The following is a 10,692-nucleotide window of genomic DNA, read 5'->3' as shown; positions in this document are numbered from 1 at the left end:
AGCAAGGGGAAGAGGGGGACACCTGTAACAAGCGACGCGGCGCGTCGACTGCGTCGGCTTTGCAGGAATTTCCATCCACCGAGTTTTTTGCACGCGTAGATAAATCGCGATAAGCGCGCGGGAATTAATTCTTGTCCGGCGTCGTCGTGAAAGCGCCGGTTTCCCATGTGCACACCGTCACCAGCGGAGCGAAAATCGCTTGGAAATTTTAGACGGCTCATCCGGGAAATTCGACGTTATTAGCTGGACGAGCGAGCCGCCGGACGCAAATCCGAAAATGACGCGCATTTGCGTCGCGTCGATGCGATTTTTAAGAGAACGCACAACATACCTAGCTGCAAATCCTGATCAAGTGCGCCTGATATAATATAAGGACTCAAATGGGTAAATGTAAGATAATCTCGTAATCCTAGAACATCAAGAACCTTGAACATCAAGAAGTTACCCTAGAATAAGTGAATTTTACCTAACGCATTTTCATTTGCTCATAATTTTCAGAAAAATAATCAAAATCTTTTTTTAATCAATGTAGAAAATATCTAGAGATATGAATCTGTTGATGTTTCTGCGATTCAATAAAGTTGAGAAAGTTATAGTGAGAAAATGACATGTTTTTAAAAACGGTAACATTCTAAATAGAAACATCTCAGAGAAAAACTGATTATCGGCAAGTAACTAAACAGTTTTTACTGGCTAGGATTAATTAAACAGTTACTATTTTGAAATTTGACAGAAAATACTAGCTATTTTTTCATGATCAATTATTAGTCAGAAAATAGACTTGAAAAAATAGTAAATAAATACTGGACAGTTTCGGTCCTTCAAAAACTCTGAAAATATTGTTCAGTATTTTTGGGCCAGTTATTTGTCAGAAACTATACAAGAAAAATGGTGAGGAAGTGCTGTGCATTATCTGTCCAGCAAAAAATCGGAAATTACTGACGAATTTTTTTTAGACAGATCCTGATCAAAATAAAATAAAATATTATATTAAAGATAAAAAAAATTTTTTTAATAAAAATTATAAAAATTTAATTTTAATAAAATTATTGTTTCAATACATATATAGTTAAATTATTTATAACTTTTAATAAATTGGAAAAAAATAGATACTAATTAAAAACCGATAAAAAAATGCTTATAAAATAGTCAAAAACTACATAGCAACTAGTAAAAAACTGCTTAGAAACTGCTAATAAACAGATTAGATATTGATCAAAATCTAATTAAAAACTGATCTGAAACTGTCTAATTCAACTGTTCAGTTTTTGACAAAGTGAGCATCGACCAAACTATTCAGTTTCTAGCTAAGAAAAATGGCTAAAAACTAGCTAATTACCAAAAATTCCTGGACAGTTACTGGTCAGAAACTGGATAAATTTCTACTCGGGATTGCGTCATGCACTCCTGATAACTGATTGAGATCAAGCGTACCAGGTTAGTGGGATAAAGTTTTAGTCGAGATTTCTGTTTATTCCGACATACGCGGCTGACGATTACACGTCTCTCGGAATACCTGCGATAAAGGAAACGTGCCCGAGAAGACGTTACGTTACACGCGGATTTAAGTAGACGCGGAAACCGCGTTGGCAATGGCGCCATTGCGTAATGTAGACACGAACGGGCTAATAAAAATTCCACGGGCGTAATTGGAGGGTACACGGCGTTACGAGCGTTAGCGGGGAGGAAGGATACTACTACTTTATTCCCCGGCAGAGCTGCGGCAATAATACCGCGTCGAAGATTATCAAGAGTCTGCTGCGCTGCGCTGCTACATTCCGCGCCCGCGACCCCGAAGAGCGCAAGAGGGCGCCTCTTTTTCTCGCGCGTAGGGATTAATACACTCGAGCAACCGGAACGAGTGAAGAACGTGCTCTTGGCGCGCTGTGTACGTGACGTTATTCTCTCGTTTCTCGGCTTCCTCCTCTGTATCATCCAGTCCGGATAGTAGTTTCCTCTTCTAAACTCCTTGCTTTTCCATTCGACTCGTCTCCTCCGTTACTACCACCTCTTCCTCACCCTCGCCCTCACTCTCACCTTCTATTCCTCGCAAATCTTCGCTATTGCTCTCTTGTACCACGCTCGCACTACGGTTACTGCGATTGTCATTTTCCTGTCTCTCCCCCTCCCCCCCCTCTCTCTCTCTCTCTCTCTCTCTCTCTCTCTCTCTCTCTGTATGTCTTTCTCTTTCTCTTTCTCCGCTATCGCTCGGTCTGTTTTTCCCTCTCCTTTTCTCTTCACGATTAAGTTCTCATATCCTGAGAATATAAGGGAACGTGAGTTCTCATTTCCATAGCAACAATCCGGGAAGCACGTTTTCCAAATTAACCCACGCGCTATGCAGAATTAATCTTTCACTCACCCCCTCCCGGTCGTCATCTCCGTCCCGTCCGCTGTCCCACCGGACTGGGTCTCTCTCTCGCTTTCGCGATTATGTCACGCGTTAATTCCGCTTCTAACGAACGGCGCGAATGTAACGCATGAATTGAAATCTCTAATCGCCGGTTCAGTGCCATGTCGGACTCGCCTAACGCAAATGGCATTTAATGTCTCGCCAGCAACCACCACTGGTATTCCTAATTGCGAGTGGAAGCAGTTCCGCGCCACATCCGCCAGACATTATGCGGTTCTTAAAGACTTGTCGTTGAACTTTTTACAACGGAGGGATTTCTCCCGAGCTGTGCAAAGCTAATGATGGCATCTTATGAACATGAAGAGAATCTCAAGAATGACACAATTTTGCGACGAATAAATTTGTCTTATAAACCCGAGAGAGAATAATATCAATAATAAATAATATAAAAATAACGTAAACTCACCGCCAACAGCAGCGCATGGAAATGGCGTCAGGCGCGCCGAGTATATAAAACACGAGCGTTGACAATTTTCTCAGCACATACGGATTTTTACACGTTCAATAAAGGGGAAGAAACGGCCGAGCACGGACGAGAATCGGATTATCGGACAGCATTTCGAAGAAAATTCAATAAAACCACCAAACCGTTAAGAAACCGGGTCCTCATCTTTCGTAGATCCTGTCAGGGCGAGACGACGACGGCGATCGCGTAGAACCCACGCAGGGTACAGTAGGTGGTAGGGTCACTCTCATAAACCAAGTAAGTCGACCTTCTCGGCCATAAAACTCAACTTCGAAGGTCTCTTTGTGTGCGCCCTTGCCTCTTCTTACGAAGTAGAGTGTGAAGCGGCGAGGACACGTCTAGTGGTGGGTGTTGGTGCGGGATAGAGAAAGGGAGCTGTATTAAGGAACAGAAACGAGGACGATCTCGGAAGGAGGAAGACGCGAAGGAAAGGCACAGAAACGAAAGGTTGCCTTGCGCAAACACTTCGCCCCGAGGACCGGCCCTATAGGCTTTTACCTACGGTCTTGCGTGGGCGATTGATTATTTAAGTCCTCTCTCCTCTACCCACCCTCTCTACGTCCCACCCTCTCGGCTTATACACCTAACGTTCCGCCCGTACCTTTCCTACTTCCCCGAGACCTCCGACTCCCTGTTGACCCGTAATCCTTTCTTCTTACTCGCTACCACTCGTATATTTGTAAATTCACAGTCCGCTTCCAGCCCGCCAGGATGCACAAAGAAGTCCCGAGTATCGAAAATCGAAGTCATACCGTCGATCGGATCGGCTCTGTCCTCGCCGTCGTTCCCGTCGCCGTCGTCGTTGTCGTCGTCTTCCTCGCCACAGTCGCTGCAATTTTATCCTCCCCTCTCTCTCTCTCTCTCTCTCTCTCTCTCTCTCTCTCTATCTACGAAGTGCCGGCGATCCCTCCTGCCCCTTGCCACCCCTTGTCGCTATTCCTCGACGCTTCAGGCCACATAATGGTCTCGGGCTTTATCCCGGGCACGTGCTTCCTTGAATTAAAGACTGCCTTCGCGCCGGTATGCCGCACGTGGCTATCGTAGGGCATACAGCCGGGTCGTATACATGGATGGTCTCGTGCCAAGCGGAAAAAGCCGGTTGGTGCATGAAAACTTCAGCACGCGCTGCGCCGCCGCGAACGTTTTCGTCGGTGCGCCCGCGTCGGTGCGAGCGCGTCCAAAGCGCGCTGGAGGGTGCAGGACGACTTGCAAACGGCAGTAAGTTTTCGCGGATCGAATGCCAATTTCGCAGCCAATTCGAGGCTCCCCCGCGAGATAACGTCGCACGGAGTCGCGACGGGTGGGCGTAAATATTTTATATCGCTCGCTGTACGTGGCGACTGCTACTTTAACGGCGCCAACTAGATGGATGTTAAGCATCGTGATTTACGGCGCTTGCACGCGCATATCGTCCTCCTCGGCAAGCACCCGCCGCGGGTAACTTCTCTCAATGACACAAGCCGACAGGCGCCTCGTTCGTCGACGTCGAGGCGAGCAAATGACTCGAATAATACTCGCCCGTTGATCACGCGGCGGGATCTCTCCTCCCAACAGGTATCATCCGGACTTTATTTTCTTATCATTACTTCCCTTTACGATCGGATCGAATGCAAATGTTGGCGGTGGTGGTTTATGGCTGAAATAATTTGTATCCTTGATACAAAAATACTAAAAGAACCACGTGTATGTCAAGTGAACTTCCTAGCAGTTCATATGCGATTATTGCGGTTGAGGATAACCACGTAACACGGTTGAAACGATTTTATATTGTACTGACTTGTACCTTATTAAGATATTTTACTCGCAGCCAACAATTCGGCTCTTACTATCCTTTTAGATATTTTCTATTGTAATCTGTTTTTTAAATTAAATTTAAATAATTATTGCGAACGCAAAGTGCATTATTGAACGACGTTGTTGACAGCACCGAATAGTTAAATCTAAATGAAACAATTCAGACGACGATCTCTCCTGGATTAAAAATACGAAATATCAGAATAACTCGTTTGGATCAATATACCGTCTTCGGACGCGGAAGCACTCAAAGTCCCAGCGAAGTTTCCAGCTTAATCCGCTGGTCCGCCAACCCACCGTCGCAACATCTATACGCCTATACATACTTCTGCGGTCAACAAAACGGTTAAACTATTCGGGCTGATCTTCCGCGAGGCCGCGCGACCGACGACAAATCCGATTGTTCCGATAGCATCTCGATTCGTGGTCGATTATACGTATACAGCACGGTATACCTTGCGGCGCCCTTGGATGTAGACTCTCGTCATATCGGCCGGCTCGCGAGAGCAGCAAGCGAGGGGCTGGAGGGGGTCGGACGAATACATCCGCCTCAAATTGATTGGAATTGTTCCCCGGCTGATATCTCGTTCCTGGTGGTTCGTGGCAGCTTCAGATAGACGGTAGGCTGCACCTTGCGAGAGGGACAACCTCGGGTGCTTTGCGTTAGGTTGGGTTAGGCTAGGGTTAGTTTAGCTCGGGCTATATCCGTCAGACCGCCTTCGTATGTTTGCGGAGGGCTACGGACGAGCGGGGTGAGGGCGGGCACGACGACGAAGGGGGTCTTCCCCAGAATTAATTTCGAAGCTTCTACGGAGAGCACCACTTACCGGCGCTTATCGTATCGTCCGATGGGAAGACGCGTTAGGTCTATTCCGCGGAAAGTATTGAATGTTTACGCTAAGCCCCCGTGGATCAACAACGGGCCCGGGATAGAGCACCCCGTTGGGACCGATCGCGATTGCAATTGAAATTATAATACGATACAATCGCGCATTCTCCCCCGATTAGCATTATCTCTGTATTCCACGTTTGTTGTACACGCGCTCGGATAAAAGGGTCGCGCGTAATTCTCGATATGATGTCCCGAGTGGAATTTTTGCTTTTACATTGATCCTGTAAATTCTATCAAATTGGAGGGAACATTTTCGAAGAGTAACATTACATAGATTATTTGTTTAATACTACAAATAATTATTCATTGCTATTTTCTCTATATCAAGATTTTAATTCGTAAAGTTCATTTAAAATGCCTAATCCCTTGGAAAGTATTATAGACTTTATATGTATTTTTGTGCAGAAACATTAGTTATCGAATTATCTGAGGAAAATAGGCTTGAAATCAATTTTCTGTAAGAGCCACATTACTCATCTCTAATATGATCCAACATAGCTGCTACGAGATAACGTACCGAGGAGTCTTAAAAACTTTTTATATAATACATCCCTGAATCCCTTATATTCTATCCTGTACGTACAAGTTTAACACAGACTTGCAGATTTAAGAAATTCATTTAAGAATGTATTTTCAATATTAAAGGATATTCGTATTAAAAGAGCTACTCATAAATTCACTATTTATCGAACAAAATTACATTTTTATTTATATTTATTTTATTATTTATATCTATATTTATTTTATTTTTATTTATTTTATTGTCTAAATAATAAATATTAATTTGAAACTAACTTCATATTACTACTTTGCCACGTTCAATGATAATGTTACTGAGACCATAAAACAACAATTCTCTCTACAATCGCCCATTAGACAAAAACGTCGTAATGAATACTTTTTTTCCTTCTATGCCTGGTTTTTTTAACGAATAACATTTAGAATATTTATAACAGTAAGTTTTTTATGTGGATAATATCACTTTTTACAAAGTTTTACACTGAAATAATAGTCACTTACATTGTTTCTCCTTCAAAAGGTTTATGAGCAAAATTACGATATTCAATATTAAATTTCTGACAAACGATACAAATCACAAAACTGTAATTGCGAATATATTTCATCACGATTACGTTAAATTTTCGTGTAATTTTAAATATTTTAGTCTGAATGAACTCCTAATCAAAAGTTCAATTCGGGAAATACAGCAGTATATAAAATATTGAAATAAAATATGTAAATCTGTAACATCTCTTTCCGGCTTCGTGAGAGCGACAGACGGCTGGCGCGAGCGACGGGATTTGGACTACGGGAAATATTTAGCGCATCAGATGCGATTTATACTTCGGTAAATCTCCGACGATGCGATTTTATCGTCGAAATCTTAATCATCTGTATTACACTCAAGAGGATAATTCATATTCATGAAGCGCGCGGAACGACATTTATAATCGTTCTGGCATGCGGACGTTCTGTTTGGAACGATTATGAATTACTGCGCTATAAATTCACCACAAATAGTATCGCGCCCCGTCGTTTGTAATCGTTGATGCGCATTATACGAAGCGTTCCAAGTACACTAAACCGATATTGATGACGTGCCAGACGAACGCGCGTATACTCTCGATCGCGTATATCACTTTATGAATGCAATAAGATTGATATATAACGGAATTCACGTGACGCGATCTATTCCGTCGCTTAGATTTATAATTGCCCGTCTGCTCATTACATCCGCTCGTTACGCGCGACCTTTGCCGGCCGCGAAGTCAAAGACATCAAGCGCGGCAGGACGAATTGAACAAATACCACTCGTGCGTAACACGCCCGGAGCCGTAATAAAAGATTATTTATGGCCGGGCGCTTCGGCCGCAACTATAAAAACTTCGGGATAAAGTCGTAGTTTACAGTCTGCTAAATGTAGCACCATGAAACGCAACGTCGCTGCGCCGTTGCGCCTAACGTTTTATGGTTTGCAACGCGCGCGGGCGGCAGAACGGCCTGCCAGAGATTAAGAGAGAGATTGCGAGGGACTCACCGCCTCCTCCCTCTCTCTCTCGCTCCGCACAGTTTGTGGCCGATACGAGGGAAATGTCAAGTTGTCGTTTTACAGCTTCCAATAAGGCGCGAAACGAAGAAGCGTAGCTGAGATTAAGACGGCAGATAATCTCTCCCAGTTGAAAATATTTGGTTTCAATTGCTTGCTAAAAAATGATTCATTAAATGTCAATGAGCAACATCGATGAGTGGTCGATTTGTGAAATTAGCGGGCTAATTAACGCTCAGTGCAAAGTAACCAATACTGAGCTATTTTTTAGCAGAAATTATTATCTTTCAAGTTTCCGATCAAACTATCAAAGATAAAAAATTTGGTGTATATAATTTGAAAAAGTGTATTACTTGTGTGAGGGAAAAAATATCTTAAAAATACAAAATATTTATTCGATAAGTATTAAAAATATATCCAATTAAATTCTTTTGCTTAAATAAAACGAATAATTGATTTCATAGAAAGCAAGGGTTTTAGAAAAATATATTTTTCATTTAAAACAAAATTTTCATAATATAAAAATATGTATATTAATACAAGTAAATATATTATTAATATCCATCAAATAAATATTTCTTATTTCTTAAATATTGCGTTTTTAGAAAAATATTATTTCTCCTCTTTATCTTAGATACCTCTTTATCTTTTTTTATTTTTTATTTTCTTATTTCCTACCACTCTATTTCTTTTTTCTTTTTTATTGTTTCTTATTTCTTTTAGATATTTTTTCTCTCAGAGAATATACCAGATATTCTACCTCCTACTAAAATCTCTCAAGCCTATTTTCCTCAAGTAATTTGAAAGCAAACATTTCCACATGAGAATATTAAGTCCATAATACTTTTCAAATAAGTAGAGATTAAAGTTAACCGATTGTAGTGGCGAAAATTCGCACACTTAAGTACAGTGCAATGCACAGTAGTTGGGAAATACATGTGCATTCTATTTTCCGTGCTAAAACAGAGATTGCGTGCATGTGCAATGTTAATAAGATCGCTTCTCTTTACGCTCAAAGAGAAGTATTTTATACGAGAGCAATATCGTCGTTTAAAAATGTTGTGCGAGGCGAAATATTATAGAAAGCAAGCCATCCCATGATGACACGCGCAGGATGCAGCATGATGATGCATGACGCGTACGTAAGTGCGTGCGTGCGTATTTGATTGATTTAAACGTTTCAGAAGTATAAGCTATCGGTGAGATCGTTGATTCAGGAGCGAGTCATACATCATCGGCACACTAATGACATTAAATCGCACAAAACAGCGAAATGCTTTCAAGCTTAGCAGGCACCGTATCACCGTGACTTCCGCGATACGTCACGGCTAAAATGCACGCGGGCGCAGTCTATAACCGTAACAATACGTGCTTTGCTTTATATTGCCGCGAGCAATAATTACCGCGGCAGCAAGGTGAACTTCAGTTTCATGAATCCTCCAAGGAAACCGCCGCTGCATTAGATTAGGTAGTTTGACACTAAGGAGGTGAACGTGCATCCAAGCCTAATCTGGAAAGCAATAGTTCGCGTTTACGTCTTGGTGTATCCTGCTTTATACTGTTACCGCGTTTGGTATTCAAGGAAGGGGCGCTCATCAAATTAGTGTGAATTACGTGGACCAAGCTAGACACGAGCCAATAAATACATTGTGAAAGATAACGTGTTTGCCGCCTAAAATCCCTCGAATAATTCAAGTTCCAAAGAGAAATTCGACAAAGAGAATTTCGACCTGCATCGATACAATATTTTACTCGTGCAAAACAGTATCGAATTTTGAACGATATTTAAAATTCGACATGTATAAAAGTTTCACCGTGTACGACACCCGCACTCATTAAATACCCAAAAAGATCCTCACGTGATTCTTTGAAAAAACCCTAAATTTTAATTCTCCAAACCAGTGGGACAGCCTCCGATCACGGAGAAATATTTTCAAGCCTCGCGCTATGTCCGCTCTATTACTAGATATTAATTAATAATTGTATTAATAACTCTGTTATCCTAGCATTACTATTAAATATACCACTGATTACATTGTCGCCCAATTGCTACTAAATTGCTTCAATTTCAATAAAATATACATATAGCGCGGCGATCCGTAGGTTCAATAAAAATCTAATTGCATAATTAACGGAAATAACAGCAACGCGAGATATTCGTGACTACACACAGCATCGACAATTATTATCCATTTCTCCAATTAATTGATAGAACGTACACAATCGAGTGAATTTGCAAATGGCCCACGCGCGTTTAAATTAAACGGGACCGCCGATGGAATTCTTATTAGGACGTTCGCCCGACAATGCCGCCGCGATTAAGCAAGTGGAGTCACATCTTTCTCTCGTTCCTCGAAGTAAGAGCCGATTCCGGGCTACGTTGGAAATACGCGTGAGCGATGGCTTCGGCCATTTTATATGACGTGCCGTAGGTAATCCCCATTGCGAAACGATCTGGGCCGAGAAACGACCTTTTTATTTCTCGACCGGTTTTACGGCGAGCTCGCTTCCGCATTTATCTCGGCTCTTCCTTTCCCCATTCGCCTACCATCTTCGTCTTTTGCCGCGCCTTCCTCTTTGTTTCTCCATTGTTCGTCCCTTTACAACTTCTTTACCGTGCGACAGGATTTATAACAGAATCCTCAGTTTTCTGTTGCTTTACTCTTGTCCAGATCTTTATCGAGTAATCGTTCGCTGTATGAGAAGTGATCGACAGATATCACTGTGCGGGAGAATTAAGTTCTCCCGATGGATGTACAGTGGAAATCATCTTTTCGATCGCGAATGATAATCTCGATCGAGGACGGTTCAGGAAATTGTCAAATATATAAGTAACACGCCAATTATTAATATTTTAATAACCACTTTTAAGGCAAAAATATCTGAATATTCTCACATTGTTTTGGTTTTTATATTTTCAATTTAATATATAATAATAGAATATATATATATATACTATCCTCTTTAAAAGTTTAAATATTTGTATTTGAAAAACAAAATTAAAAAATGAGAATATGTAGTATTACCAACCAACGTCAAAATCAATTATTACTAAAATATTACTATAATATTTTTTTAAT

This window comes from Odontomachus brunneus, unplaced genomic scaffold (genome assembly GCF_010583005.1).
Source record: "Odontomachus brunneus isolate Ranch 3 - 2012 unplaced genomic scaffold, Obru_v1 Obru_scaffold_133, whole genome shotgun sequence".
NCBI classification, from domain to species: domain Eukaryota; kingdom Metazoa; phylum Arthropoda; class Insecta; order Hymenoptera; family Formicidae; genus Odontomachus; species Odontomachus brunneus.
Note: the sequence above shows the minus strand (reverse complement) of the source record.